The 14,382-nt window shown below is 42.3% G+C and overlaps 1 protein-coding gene across 2 annotated transcripts in view; it reads right to left on the bottom strand.

Moving 5' to 3' along the window:
• THSD4 (thrombospondin type 1 domain containing 4) overlaps window positions 1-14,382 on the bottom strand; it is a 634,788-nt gene that overhangs the window by 528,272 nt on the left and 92,134 nt on the right. The gene's annotated exons all lie outside the window — the stretch shown is intronic.

Raw genomic sequence — 14,382 nt, 5'->3', positions numbered from 1 at the left:
ATTTTAAAATTTTTAATGGAAGAAGGGACCCAGGATGGCAAAAAGGCCTAGGATCTGTGAAAGTCATGATGCACGCCTGGCTTTGGGTGCCATGGTCTGGGAAAGCTCAGCGTGGTGCCCTCATGCAGACTGAGGTGTACCCGTCAGGAGACACCCCTTAACCCCTGGGATCCTTGGAGTTCTGGCCAGAGGGACGGGGCTTCCCTTGATCTGCAGGGAAGAGTCAGGCTGTCCTGGGCCTCCCTGCAATGTAGGCCACGTGGTGCAAAGGTTGAGAGCTCCAGATCTAAGCCAGGCTGCCTCGGGCCACGTCCCTGCCACCAGTTCCTAGCAGTGGGACCTGGGAAGTTACCGAACCCCGCTGAGCTTCCCTGCCCTCAAAAGAAGGATGACGCCTACCTCATAAAATTGTAACCAGATCTAAATTAGGTCATCCACCAGCATAGCAAAGAACTTGGCACAACACAAATATTTGCTAATAACAACAATGATAACTTTCCTACTTCCCTGGTGAATCAAAAAAAAAAAAAAAAAAAAAAGAAGAAAAGAAAAGAAAAAGAGAGGAAAATTCAGAAAGTTTAATCCAGAGGATGATTCCCCACTCTCATTCAGAGGCCCCAATATACCAAGCACAGAGCTAAGAACCGAGACACTTGTGTGCACTTCATTACACAAACATGTTCTGAGCACCTGCTGTATGCCAGCACCAAGCTAGGCCCTGAGGAGGGCAAGAAAAGTCTTTCAGACCCAGCCATCCTCCCAGCGAGGAGCTCACACAAATCACCTGGACCGGCTAGCAGACGTGCTCCATGCAGCCCAAGATCCAGAGAGGCTCCTTCCAGAGACTGGCTGCCCTGGCTGCAGGAATGGGGGTGAAGGGCTGTGCCCCTAATAGCTATAATCATTCAGGCAGCCATGCAGCGCCAGGTTACACGCCATCTCTGAATCTTTACAACAGCCCTAGTTCTTTCTCACCTTACAGAAGGGAAACCGAGGCTCAGAGACACTGTGAGACCTGCTCCCAGTCATGTCTTAGAGCAGAATTTGACCTCAAGTCTAGCCAGCTCTCAATACTCACTTTCCAGGACTCTCTGCTCTTGCTCTCCTGGATCCTTCTAATATATCCTTCCAAGAGCTGTAGAACACTAGAGCAATGTTATGACTTGATTTAGTGTATTAGTCGGCCAAAGGAGTACTGATGCAAAATACCAGAAATTAGTTGGTTTTTACAAAGGGTATTTATTTGGGATAGGAACTTACAATATCAGGCCATAAAGCCTAAGTTACTTCCCTCCCCAAGTCTATTTTCACATGTTAGAGCAAGATGGCTGCCGACATCTGTGAGGGCTCAGGCTTCCTGGGTTCCTGTGGGCTCAGCAACTCTGTTTTCCCCACAAGGTCAGCTGTAAACTATGAGGTTCCTAGACTTTGCATCGCTCCACAAGGTCAGCTGTAGACTATCAGGTGAACGGCTCTATCTCTCTCCCTAGGGTTTCTGCCGTGTCTAAGGAGCCATCTCTATTCCTCTATATTCTTCTCCTGGCTCAGGTTCTCTCTTCCCAGGGCTCGCTTCTCTTTCCTCTGTGAGTGCACTTCCTGGGGCTCCAGCTTAAGTCTTCAGCATCAAACTCCAATATCAGAAACCCTCAGCTCTGTCCTTTGCCATGCCTTTAATCTGTGAGTCCTCATCCACCAAGGGGTGGGGACTCGACGCCCTAATGATGTAGCCCAATCAAAGCCCTAATCATAACTTAATCATGCCCAGGGACAGATCAGATTACAAGCATAATTCCATATTTCTTTTTGGAATTCATCAATAATATTAAACTGCTACAATAATATTAAACTGCTACACTTAGTTTCTCAATGAACCTTGAGGTTTTATCTGGAGTATAAAAACACCCCAAATTACTCTGCCATCTTGGCTCTCAGAAGCACTGTCTGACCCAAGGAACCGAAGAATAAGGAACTTGCAAACATAACCCCCACCTGTTTACTAAAAACACCTCCTTTAGCACCTCTAGAGCTTTCACGGTTGGGCCCTTCCTCTGTCCCTGGGGTACCCCTGAGTAGAGAGAAGATCCCAGGCTTGTCACCTCCTTTGTGTGGCATGAACACAAGAGGGCCAAAGTCCTTCAAACCGCATGGCAATGAGTAATGGAGCTAAGATAACCTCAGCGGGTGGCTCTGAGGCTTTGATGAGGACAGCTGACCCTGATGGGCCTGAGGAGAGTGCTCAGTAAATGTTAGCACCTGTTGTGCTCTCAGTGTGGTCACTAAGTGAGGTCTCAGCTCTCAGGTCGAGTTCCTCCCCACTCTGAAGCCATGTGGCTTGTTTAACGAGGCCACCCTCGCTGGACTACATTCCATGCATAAAGTGGTCCCTGGGTTACCTCGATATTTTTGTTGGGATCCCAAAGGTTCAGGGAGGAACTGAAAGGCAGAAGGCTGAGTGAGTTGAGGGGAGCCAGGGAGCAAACAAGTATCTAACAAGGGGATGTGGGGGTACCACCCAGCAGAGGGTTAGGGGCACTGTCCGGCAACTAGTCTACAGGAGCCACGCCAGAGAGCCAGAGGTGAGGTCAGAGGGACAGGGGGCCGAGCCAGAGCGAGATGGGGCCAGAGCCAGAGCAGGACAGAAGGGAGGGAGGAGAATGCTGGGCGACTGTTGGTAACAGTGACAGCTGTAGTTCCTGACCACGGGTGGTGAGCTGCGGGCAGAGCAGACACTACTCAGTGCTCACACACCAAACTGAGACCCAAGAGAGCAGGCCTTCCCCTTGTGTATGAAAGCAAAACAAGCAAAACCGAGCTGCTGCTCTTTCTTCTCTCTTACTTTTCCCAATTTATTAATAACAAACTGACAGTGGAGTCCTAGGGGCATGTAGAAAAAATGGTTGGGGAAAAAAAACAGGTCACAATATTGACTTATAAAGTAAAAACCAAAGTGTGTAGTGTGGCCTGCCCGCCACCCCCACCCCCCATAAGACAGGTCTACATCCTAACGCCCAGAACCTGTGCGTGTGACTTTATTTGGAAAAAGATGGAGGCAGAGATTTAGTGATGGTGACACAAACCAAGGAACGCCTGAGGCCACCAGAAAGCAGAAGAGGCCAGAAAGGATTGTCCCCTAGAGCCTCTTCAGAGGGAACTCAGCGCTGCCGACATCTTCAATTCAGACTCTGGCCTCTGTAACGGGAGAGAATGCATTCATGAGGTTTTAAGTCACCAAGTTGGTGGTAATCTGTTACTGCAGCCTAGGAAACTCACACGGGCGTGAGTACCTTGGGGACAGGGAAGAAGAGTGACAAGCTGAGCTCCTCCACGTGTCTGGCACCGCACAAACGCCGCGCGGCGGCCGTCTCTGCGCCTCTATGGTGGAGGCAGCAGCAGCGCCAGCTTCCGTGTCACGGCGCTCCCGGCCCCCCGCCACCCCGGGGGTTGGTGCTATCCTGCCCATTTCACAGGGAAGAAAGCCGGGCCCCATGATGCTGAGCGACTTGCCTACAGTCCCAGGCTAGTTAGGAGCACAGCCAAGACAAAAACTGAGGGCTCCTGACCCCAACCTGGTGCTCTTTATCGTTCCCCTGTGGCATGCTGCCTCCCTGCCTCTGCTGCCGTGAAAAACAAGAGTAAAATGAGTAGAAACAAATCCTTTTTGATTGTTGTTCTAGTAGAAGGATAACTGGGATAAACGAATAAAGGCAAAAATGCGTTTTAGCACATTTGGAGCTTTCAGTTATCCACCACCTTCTGATTTCACATTGACATAGATAACTAAGATAATATAATATTTGGATTAGACATGCAGCTATACTAAAAAATCCACTTCCTAGGGCTAATCCTGCCCTTAATTTACTTTCCTATTGCCAAATTGGTCAGGGTCCCTAGGGAAAGAGACCATGAAACCACATTCCACCCTATTCTATTCAATAAGAATTCTCTCATTTTCTGTTGAATTATGTTGAGTGACTTGAAATTCCATCTCAGTCCCCATGGATGGAATCCAACCACACGCTCCAGAATTTTATATTTGTAGTATGCAGCCAGAAACAACAGCACCAAAAAAGGGAGGGAGGGAGGGAGGGAGGGAAGAAAAAAGGAGAGAAAGAGTAACAGAAGAAAAATAAATCAAAGAAAAAAATAAGGGGAGGAGGGTTTGGGATGTTAGCATTCCAGCTGCTTCCATCTCCCATCCTCCATCCACACACCTCCCCAACCTCCTAATGAGTCCCCTTTCCACCTTTTCTGAAAGTCAAGGTGTTTTCTATGAAACTAAATGGGAAAACTTTCAAATGCCTGAGATATAGAATATTACTTTAAAAAGCCACAGAACCTCTGCTAGTCAGTGGCAAACAGCAAAATCAAAGAGTAAGTCATGGTGACAACAAAAACAAATAAATAATTGAAATGCAAAGCCCCAAGCTTGCAACCTGCCAGCACACACAAGTAAAGACTGAAGCAGAAAACCTAACATGCTTCTAAAATACACCCTAAACTATTAATTTACTTCATTTATAAAGAATTCTAACAAATCAAAAGAAAAAGACAACCCAACAGAGAAACAAAGAGCATGAAGGAGCAGCTCACTGTAAAAGAAATACAACATATGAAAATGTTTAACAATCACATAAAATCTAACAAGTGCAAATAAAACCCAATTTTTACTGATTAGATTAGCAAAAATTTTAAAGTTTGATAACACTGCTATGGTAAGACTATTCACTGCACATGGGAGTCTACATTGGGCGACTTCTTTGCAGGAAATTTTGCATATCCATCAAAATTTTAAATGCATATGCCCTTTGTCCTAGCACTCCTATTTCTAGGAATTCTTATAGATATAATCAAAACAAAGTTATACATATATAAACATTTATTGCATTATATTTTGTAATAACAAAAAGATAACAACTCAAATGTCCAAGAATAAGATCTTGGTTAAATAAAAGCTAATCCATCCAAATAATGGAATACAATTTATCTGTCAAAATAACAAGGTAAATTATAACTGTTAAAGTGAACAACCATCAATAATATATATTTAGTGGGAAAGAAACCAAATATGCAAGAAATAGAACACTAAATGGAGAATAAGCTCTTTTTTTGCCAATATGTACGCATATTATGTATGCATAATGGCTAGGGAGGCTCATACCTTACATTTTTATATCCATTTCTTCATCTATTATCTATTGGTCATAGTATTCAAGTGTATGCATTATTTTTATACCATAAAAAATTTAAGAATTTCTAAAGACTGTTATAGTGGATGCTGTTGGTTGCCTACCCAAATTCCAGTATCCCTTTCTTTACTTTTATTTAATTTTTATTAGAGAAGTTGTAAGTTTACAGAAAAATCATGCAGAAAATAGTGTCCCGATACCCACCTCACCCACCTGGTTTTCCCTATTAGTAACATTTTGCATTTTTGTTACAACTGATGAAACAATATTATAAGTATACTATTTATGATAGTAAATAGCTTAGATTAGCATTAACTATTTGTGTTCTAGAGTCCTAAAGTGTATTTTTTTGGTAAGTTTTATTCTAGTAACATAATACAACCTAAAATGTTCCCCGTTTAAATATATAATCCAGTGAGGTTAATTATAGTCACAGTGTTGTGTTACCATTACTACCATCCATTACCAAAACTTTTCCATTACCCAAAACAGAAACAATGTACAAACTAAACATTAACTCACCATTCCCTACTCCCACCCCATCCCCTGGTTACCTGTATTCTAGATTCTAACTCTATCAGTTTGTATATTCTAATTATTTTATATCAGTGATATCATACAATATTTGTCCTATTGTGTCCAGCTTATTTCACTCAATCTAAAATCTTAAAGGCTCATTCATGTAGTCTCATATATCAGAACTTCATTCCTTTTTACAGCTGAATTACATTTCATAGGATATGTATACCATGTTTTGTTAATCCATTCATCTGTTGATGGGACACTTGGGGTGCTTCCATTATTTGGCGTTCATGAATTATGCTGCTATGAACACTAGTATGAAAATATCTGCTGTCCCTGTTTTCAGTTCTTATAGGTGTACACCTAGATGTGGGGTCACTGTGTCTTACGATAATTCTATACATAACTTTCTGCAGAACCACCAAACTATTTTCCACAGCGGCTGCAATATTTCACATTCCTACCAACAATGAACACATGTTCCTATTTCTCCACATCCTCTCCAACACTTATTTTCTGTTTTTTGGATAGTCATTACTGAAGTAGATGTGAAGTGAATGGTATCTCATTGTGGTTTTGACTTGAATTTCTTTAATGGATAATGATGTTGAGCATCTTTTCATGCGCTTATTAGACTCTTGCATATTTTCTTTGGAAAAAATGTCTATTCAAGTATTTTGCCCATTTTTAATTGGGATGCTTGCCATTCTCTTGTTGAGCTATAGAATTTCTTTATATATTTTGTATATTAAATCCTCATCAGGTAAGTGGTTTCCAAAATATTTTCTCCCATTCTGTAGGCTGTCTTTTTACTTTCATGATGAAGCTCTTAGATGCACAAAAGTTTTTAAATTTTAATGGAGTCCCATTTATCTATTTTTTCTTTACTTGTTCATGCTTTGGGTGTAAAGTCAAAGAAACTATTGCCTAACACAGGTTCCAAAGACATTTCCCTATGATTTCATCTAGGTGTTTTACATGTGTTTTTATATTTAGGTCTTAGACCCATTTTGACTGGATTTTTGTGTATCTTATGTGGGAGAGACCCACCTTCATTCTTTTGCATTTGGATATTCCGTTTTCCCAGCACCATTTGTTGAAGAGACTATAATTTCCCCATTGAGTGGACTTGGCACTCTTGTGAAAAATCTCTTGAGAAGGGGGCAAGATGGCAACAGAGTGAAGAGCTCCATCTACGGTGCAGGTAGTAATCAGCCAGAGCTATCTAAATCCATCTGTATCGGGGGCTGAGGTGATTAGAAGAGCATCCTGCAACATCCTTGGAAGAATGGGAGGAGGAGATTGCTGATCTGCAATGAAGATTCCTGAGTAGAGCACTCCACACCACAGAGGCCGGAGCCCATCCCCTGCTGGTGGCTCACGTGACCTTGGGAGCTATTCCCTGGCTAGAGTTGGAAGCTTCATTTCCCAAAAATGTAGGAGGAAGAGACAGTTGGGTGATGATCTCAGCTACTGATTAGTGAATTTGGCTGGCTAAAGTCCAATCCTAAGAACAGCTAAAGTTTGAACATGTCCAAGTTGGAAAGAGACCAGTAGCCTCCATTTTAGCTCTGCCCCTGGTATGAGGGGAAGCAGGGGTGACTAAAAATCACAGTGAAAGGTAGGGACCAGCTTCTTTCCACACAGGTCAGATTGCAGCCCTAGCCTAGGAGAGGAAGGGATTATATACATATTTTTTAATTAGAGAAGTTGTGAACTTACAAAACAATTATGCATAATGTGCAGAATTCCCATACATTCCCATACATCCCCCTACATCACCCCTCCACCAACACCTTACATTTCTGTGGAACATTTGTTACAGATTATGAAAGAACATGATGAGACTATTACCACTAACTATGGTCCCTAGTGTATACTTGGTATGTTTTTTCCACACACCCCTATTATTAACACTATGTATTAATACTGTACATTTGTTATAGTTCATGAGGGAACACTCATATTTGTGTTGTTAACCACAGTCTGTCTTCCACCACTTGGGTCACTGTGTTATAAAGTCCCATGCTTTGCATATTTCTATCCAAAGTACACACTCAGTGGCTCTCACTTTCATCACAGAATTGTGTAGTCATTGCCCCAGTGTATATTCATGCCTTTTGTTAAATTTAGGGATTTTTGGCCCGCCCTTATGTGAATATTTTTTCTATCCCTTTTTAATTCTCCTTCTGGGATTTCATAATGCTTATAATGGTACAGTTGATGGTGTCCCAAAGTTCTCTCTGGCTCTGTACACTTTTTTTCATTCTTCTTTCTTTCTATTCCCCAGCTCAAATCATTTCAATCGTCTTGTCTTGTTCACTTATTCTTTCTTCTGCTAGCTCCATTCTGCTGTTGAAATCCACTTTGGACTTTTTTATTTCACTTATTGTGGCTTTCAGCTCTAGTATTTTTAATTTGGTTCCTTCTTTAAATTCCCCTCCCCCCTTTTTTTGAGATTTTTCAAACTGTTAATTCATCATTTTTCTGATATCCTTTAGTTCTTTCTCCCTGTTTTCTTTCTCTCCTTGAGCATTTTGAGGATCTTTTTTTTTTTAAGATTTATTCATTTTATTTATTTCTCTCCCCTTTCCCCCTCCCACCCCAGTTTTCTGTTCTCTGTGTCTATTGGCTGCATGTTCTTCTTTGTCCGCTTCTGTTGTTGTCAGCGGCATGGGAATCTGTGTTTCTTTTTGTTGCATCATCTTGCTGTGTCAGCTCTCTGTGTGTGCGGCGCCATTCCTAGGCAGGCTGCACTTTCTTTCATGCTGGGCGGCTCTCCTTACAGGGTGCACTCCTTGCTCGTGGGGCTCCCCTACGCGGGGGACACCCCTGTGTGGCACAGTACTCCTTGCATGCATCAGCACTGCACATGGGTCAGCTCCACATGGGTCAAGGAGGCCTGGGGTTTGAACCTTGGACCTCCCATGTGGTAGACGGATGCCCTAACCACTGGGCCAAGTCCGCTTCCCGAGGATCATTTCTTGAAAGTCTTTATCCAATACATCCAAATTTGGACATCTTTGTTGAAGGTTTCTGAATTTTTATCATGTTCATTTATTTTTTTAAAGATTTATTTTATTTATTTATCTTCCCCTCCCCCCCCCGCCCCAGTTGTCTGTTTCCTGTGTCCATTCGCTATGTGTTCTTCTTTTTGTCCACTCCTGTTGTTGTCAGTGGCATGGGAATCTGTGTCTCTTTTTGTTGTATCATCTTGCTGTGTCAGCTCTCAGTGTGTGCAACGCCATTCCTGGGCAGGCTGCACTTTTTTTTGCGCTGGGTGGCTCTCCTTACGGGGCGCATTCTTTGCACGTGGGGCTCCCCTATGCAGGGGGCACCCTTGCGTGGCACGGCACTCCTTGCACGCATCAGCACTGCACATGGGCCAGCTCCACACGGGTCAAGGAGGCCCGAGGTTTGAGCCACGGACCTCCCATGTGGTAGATGGATGCCCTATCCATTGGGTCAAGTCCGCATCCCATCATATTAATTTAGATAGCCAATCATTTCCTGTTCCTTTGTCTTGTAATCTGTTCTTGCACACAGCATATTTTAATATTTTAATGTGCTTACTCTGGGATTTAGCCACCTGAATTGTCTGTTCTTTAAGTTTGTATCCAGTTAGTAAGATGTCAGAGATTTCTTTGAGTGCCAGGAGCTAAAAAAATATATATATTTCACAGTCTTTGAAAGTGGTTCTGTGTTGGCTGGTGTTCCCCTTCAAAGTTTAGCTTTTCTATCAAGAAGGTCACCCTGAGACAAAAGTGAAGTGCAGTGTCTTCTCAGTTTTTTCTAAGCCTTCATGTTGCCCTGGGCTTGTGCTCCCTCTTTTGTGGCCTTAGGAATTTCCCTGTTTACAGGAACTTAATTGTTTTTTATACTGCTGCAGTTTTCTGAAGACTGCTTCTACCTGCAGGGCAAGTTCTGTGAGGGAGAGCCAGACATGTGTCTTGGTTTAGTCTTTCAGGCTGTCACCCTTTAGATTGGCACTGATATACAGGTATTCCAGTATGTGCATAGGGGGTTACTCTGCTCCCTCTGGAAAAGGACCAGGGGCTCACAATGGAGCACATGCCATGCCATGCCATGGAAGAGGTGAGGCAGGGCCAGCAAGGGAGCCCTTAGCTTTTTCTACCATTTTTAAAACTGCATTTTCTTGATTTAGCACTTTTACCATTATTGCAGCTTTGTAACTGTTTTCTGGAATTTTAGGAAAATGGTCGCACCAGTTTTTGCTAGTTGTTCAAAGATTCTGTCAGAGGACCACACCTTAAACATCTTACTCTGCCATCTTGGTCATCCAGAAGTCTCCCCTTTTTTCTTGCTGGCAGGCGTCTAATGTATCCACTCTCTTCTCTTCAGGGAAGGCTAATCTGAATCCCAGTAGGCCTGAGTGGGGCTTTGGAATTTGCGTTTTTAACCAATTCCAGGGGATGCTACTATTACACCAGGGACTGTAATTTGAAAACCACTCCCTAGGCCAGTTGGTTGCGGTCACAGTTCCCTTGCCACATGAAGAAGCTATTATCAACCTCCCTTTACAGATGAAAAGCTTAGGCTTAAAGAAGAATTAGCAAATCACACTATTCATGAACACACAGGGCATGTCCACTGGAGATTTCTGGCTATATTTGGAGTGATCTCCAGGGTGTTAACAGTGCTGCATTGTGCACATGTGAACAGAAGGTCACTAACATTTGAGTGATTACACTTCACACCATATACAAAAGTTAACTAAAATCAATGTAAATACAAGATCTTAAATATAAGATAGATCTAAAAATAAGTTCTTATATTTAGTTCTTAACTATAAGAACTAAACCTATAAAACTCTTAGAAGATAACATAGGGGGAAATCTTTATGGTCTCACATTTGGCAATGATTCTTAGGTATGACACCAAAAGTATGAGTAACAAAAGAAAAAATAGATGAATGTGACTTTATCAGAAATAATAACTTTTGGGAGTGAGTGTAGCTCAGTGTTTGAGCACTTGCTTTGCATGTACGAGGTCCTGGATTCAAACCCCAGTGCCTCCTAAAAAAAAAAAGTAATAACTTTTATGCATGAAGAGACATTACCAAGACATTGAAAAAGAACCTACGGAATGGGAGAAAATAGTTGTAAATCCTATATCTGATAAGGGCTTAATAGCCAGAATATATAAAGAACTTTTACAACTCAACAAAAAGACAAGCAAACCAATTTAAAAATGGGCAAGCATCTGAATGGCCTAAAAATACATGAAAAGATGCTCAGCATCACTAGCCATAAGGGAAATGCAAATCTAGCTACAGTGAAATACCAGTTCACACCCACTAGAATGGCTAATTTTCTAATGTAAAAGTAGGGAGCAGCTGTAGCCCAGTAGTTGAGCACCTGCCTCCCACATAGGAGTCCTGGGTTCAATCCCTGGTATCTCCTTTGGGAAAAAAAAAAAGGTAAAATAACAATGTTGAAAAAGATGTGGAGGAACTGGAACACTCAGGCACCGGTGGTGGTAAGGCCAGCAGTTCCTCATAAATTTAGAATTACCATATGACCTGGCAATTCTACTTCTAAGTATATACTCAGAAAATTTGTAAAATGGGACTCAAACAGATACTTGTACACCAATGTGTATAATATCAGTAGTAACAAAAGCCAAAAAGTGGAAACAACCCAAACGTCCATCAACAGATAAATAAAACACAACGCAATACATACAGTGGAATATTATTCAGCCATAAAAAGGAATGAAGTTATGATACACGCTACGACAGGGATAAACCTTGGACCAGCATGGACCAGCAAAAAAAAATCTGCTCAAACTGCTTTAATGCAAACCCTACATGTGATACATGGTTCATTTCAAGGATTATTCTTTCATTTTGCAGATGTAGTAATTACAGAGCAGCAATGTGCTCTAGTGATGAAGCATGGACTTTGAAAAAACATGTAAGAGGCAAACTGAAATCTGATGGAGCTGTTGGGAAGATAAAATAACTACATATTTAGCACATGACCCCAGCAGGTGTATAAGAGATTTCTATTTCATCCCTTCATTGAGGGAACTTACATCACCAATAAACGACCTTATAATTTTTTTTTTTAATTAAGCAAATCCAACCCTTGAACACAGGTTGTCTAACTCCAGACTGGGGGCTCTTTCCACTCCGCCAAGGTTTTTTAAGAATGGGACTGGTGTAGGGATGAAATAACAAAATTCTATCGGAGTTTATGATGTGCTTTGTCTGGGATGAAAGTAGGGTGGATGGAGACTGGTGTATTTTTGATAGAATCCTCCAAACCTTCTGCTATCCCCTTCCTTGTTTGAAAACTACTGATTGGGGAAGCGGACTTGGCCCAGTGGATAGGGCGTCCGCCTACCACAAAGGAGGTCCGCGGTTCAAACCCTGGGCCTCCTTGACCCGTGTAGAGCTGGCCCATGCACAGTGCTGATGCACACAAGAAGGTGTCCCCCGCGTAGGGGAACCCCACATGTAAGGAGTGCGCCCCGTCAGGAGAGCTGCCCAGCACAAAAGGAAGTGCAGCCTGCCCAGGAATGGTGCCGCACACACGGAGAGCTGACACAAGATGACACAACAACAAAAAAACACAGATTTCCAGTGCCACTGATAAGGATAGAAGTAGTCACAGAAGAACATACAGCAAATGCACAGAGAGAACAGACAACTGGAGGGGGGAGAGGGGCGAAGGGGAGAGAAATTAAAAAATAAATCTTTAAAAAAAAACTACTGATTGATATTATGATGCCTCTCTAAATAGTTATTATGTACATGTGTTAAGCAGCAAGAAACAGGGAAGGCTTCAGAAAAGAAGCAGGATAGCCACATCCCTATTTAACTCAACTTGGGTTGCATAAAAGAAGAGGTTGTGACAGAATTGAGAGTAGGGGAACTGAAGTCCCCCAAAGATTTTGGGCTTGGAGCTGGATGCTGTAACTGACAACACTTTGGAATCAGTTGTTTGGAATTGCTGGTTAACATTAGGCAGGGACCTTTAAGTGAGTGTGTATCAATGGGAAGATGTGCGTAAGGCAGCCAGAAATAATTTCTCTCTCTCTGGGTCTTTTAGGAAATCACCCTTTCCACACTGGATAAGGAGTGACAGAACTGTATTCAGACGCCCTTCCAGCTATAGCCACAGCAGGTACGGTAGGCCAATTAGACAGTCCCTCCCTGGAATCTGATCTCCAGTAAAGTGACCGAGAAGGGTTTCAGGTCCTTCATCCCAGCAGCAGCTCCCCTGGCCCCACAGTTTATGCTCGGGGTCCATTCCTGTGCTATTACTCCCTGATGTGCCTCAATTTCCATCTGCTTCCTACATGGATTCCAATAAATTTCCTTTTGCTCATTTATTTTCTGCTGTTTGCAGTGAAGAATCCTAAACAACATCTAAATGATTGCAAACACTCTGATATACATATAAAGTATGGTCACTGAGTTAACAAGAAATGAGCCAGGTCTGCCTTTGGCACAGGACTAGGAGAGAAAGCAGATCTTGGGATGACCAAAAGCTGGGAGAGTGGTCCAGGACCAGAGGAGTTGTGTGCAAACAGAAGTGGACCACAGCCAGCTCCCTATGAAACAGGATCGGGCTGAGTGAATGCGGGGTTGGCGTGAAAGCTTAGAAAAGAATAGAAGTAACAATCAGAGCGATTGTAGCTGTGCTTTATTTCATAATAATCTTTTCCTAAGGGTGATCCACATATATGACCAAAATAGAAGGATGGTCAGGTAAATTAGGGTTTAATGACTCAATGAAACCTTACGATCATGCATAATACATGGCAATATAGAAATAGGCTTGCAATATGATATTAAGTGAAAAATGCTGAAGACAAACTTGTAACATGATTACAATAATGTACAAATTCTGGAAGCATATGAACAAAGCCTGGAAGGGGACATGGAAAAATGAAAACATAAGATCTATTACTAAAGCTGGACCTAGGATAAAGTTTTTTGGGTTTTTTTTGTTTGTTTTGTATTTTTTTTTTTTTTTTGGTAATTGAAAAAAAGTCCAGCCATGGTTAGAATTTTGCTTTTTTATAAATAAAAGTAAACAGATAAAATGAAGAAAGATTCAGAACAGATTGTGGGGGTGGGGAGGAAAGAGTAAACCAGGAGTTGGGAGAAGTCCTTGTCACAGAAAGCCCTGGGAATTTCACATTGCCACCAGTAAATCCATAACTAGGAACAGCTCTAAATGTTTTCAATGTATTTGGTTTCAGCACTAATGTGAAATCATGTAAGATTTCACTGGTTTCTAATTTTCTCTCTACAAAATTAAACCTAGCATCTGTTCTTCATAGAAAAGGAGTCACGTGCAAAGTCTGAAATTCTAAAGTCTCATTCTAGGAGAGACTGGAAAAAGTAAGTTTGGTCTTAGCCACATAACCAAGTCAACACCCTAAAGCAAACATTACCGAAAACACACCTTGGAGTTTGAGCCCAGAGAGCAAAATGTTGAAAAGCCTAGAGCATATGAAAGCAGGGACATGTGGCTGGGAGCTCAGCTGGGACATCTGTTACCTGGAGCCTTACGCAGGAGTACAGGGAGGTGGTTCACATTGACCAAGAAGCTCCACAGCCCCAAACTCGAACCAGATACATAATAAATTAAGGGCTGCCACCATTGTTTTCTCTGAGACTCAAAGCCAATGTCACTTC

This window comes from Dasypus novemcinctus, chromosome 3 (assembly GCF_030445035.2).
Source record: "Dasypus novemcinctus isolate mDasNov1 chromosome 3, mDasNov1.1.hap2, whole genome shotgun sequence".
NCBI classification, from domain to species: domain Eukaryota; kingdom Metazoa; phylum Chordata; class Mammalia; order Cingulata; family Dasypodidae; genus Dasypus; species Dasypus novemcinctus.
Note: the sequence above shows the minus strand (reverse complement) of the source record. Positions and strands in the feature narration are given on the sequence as shown.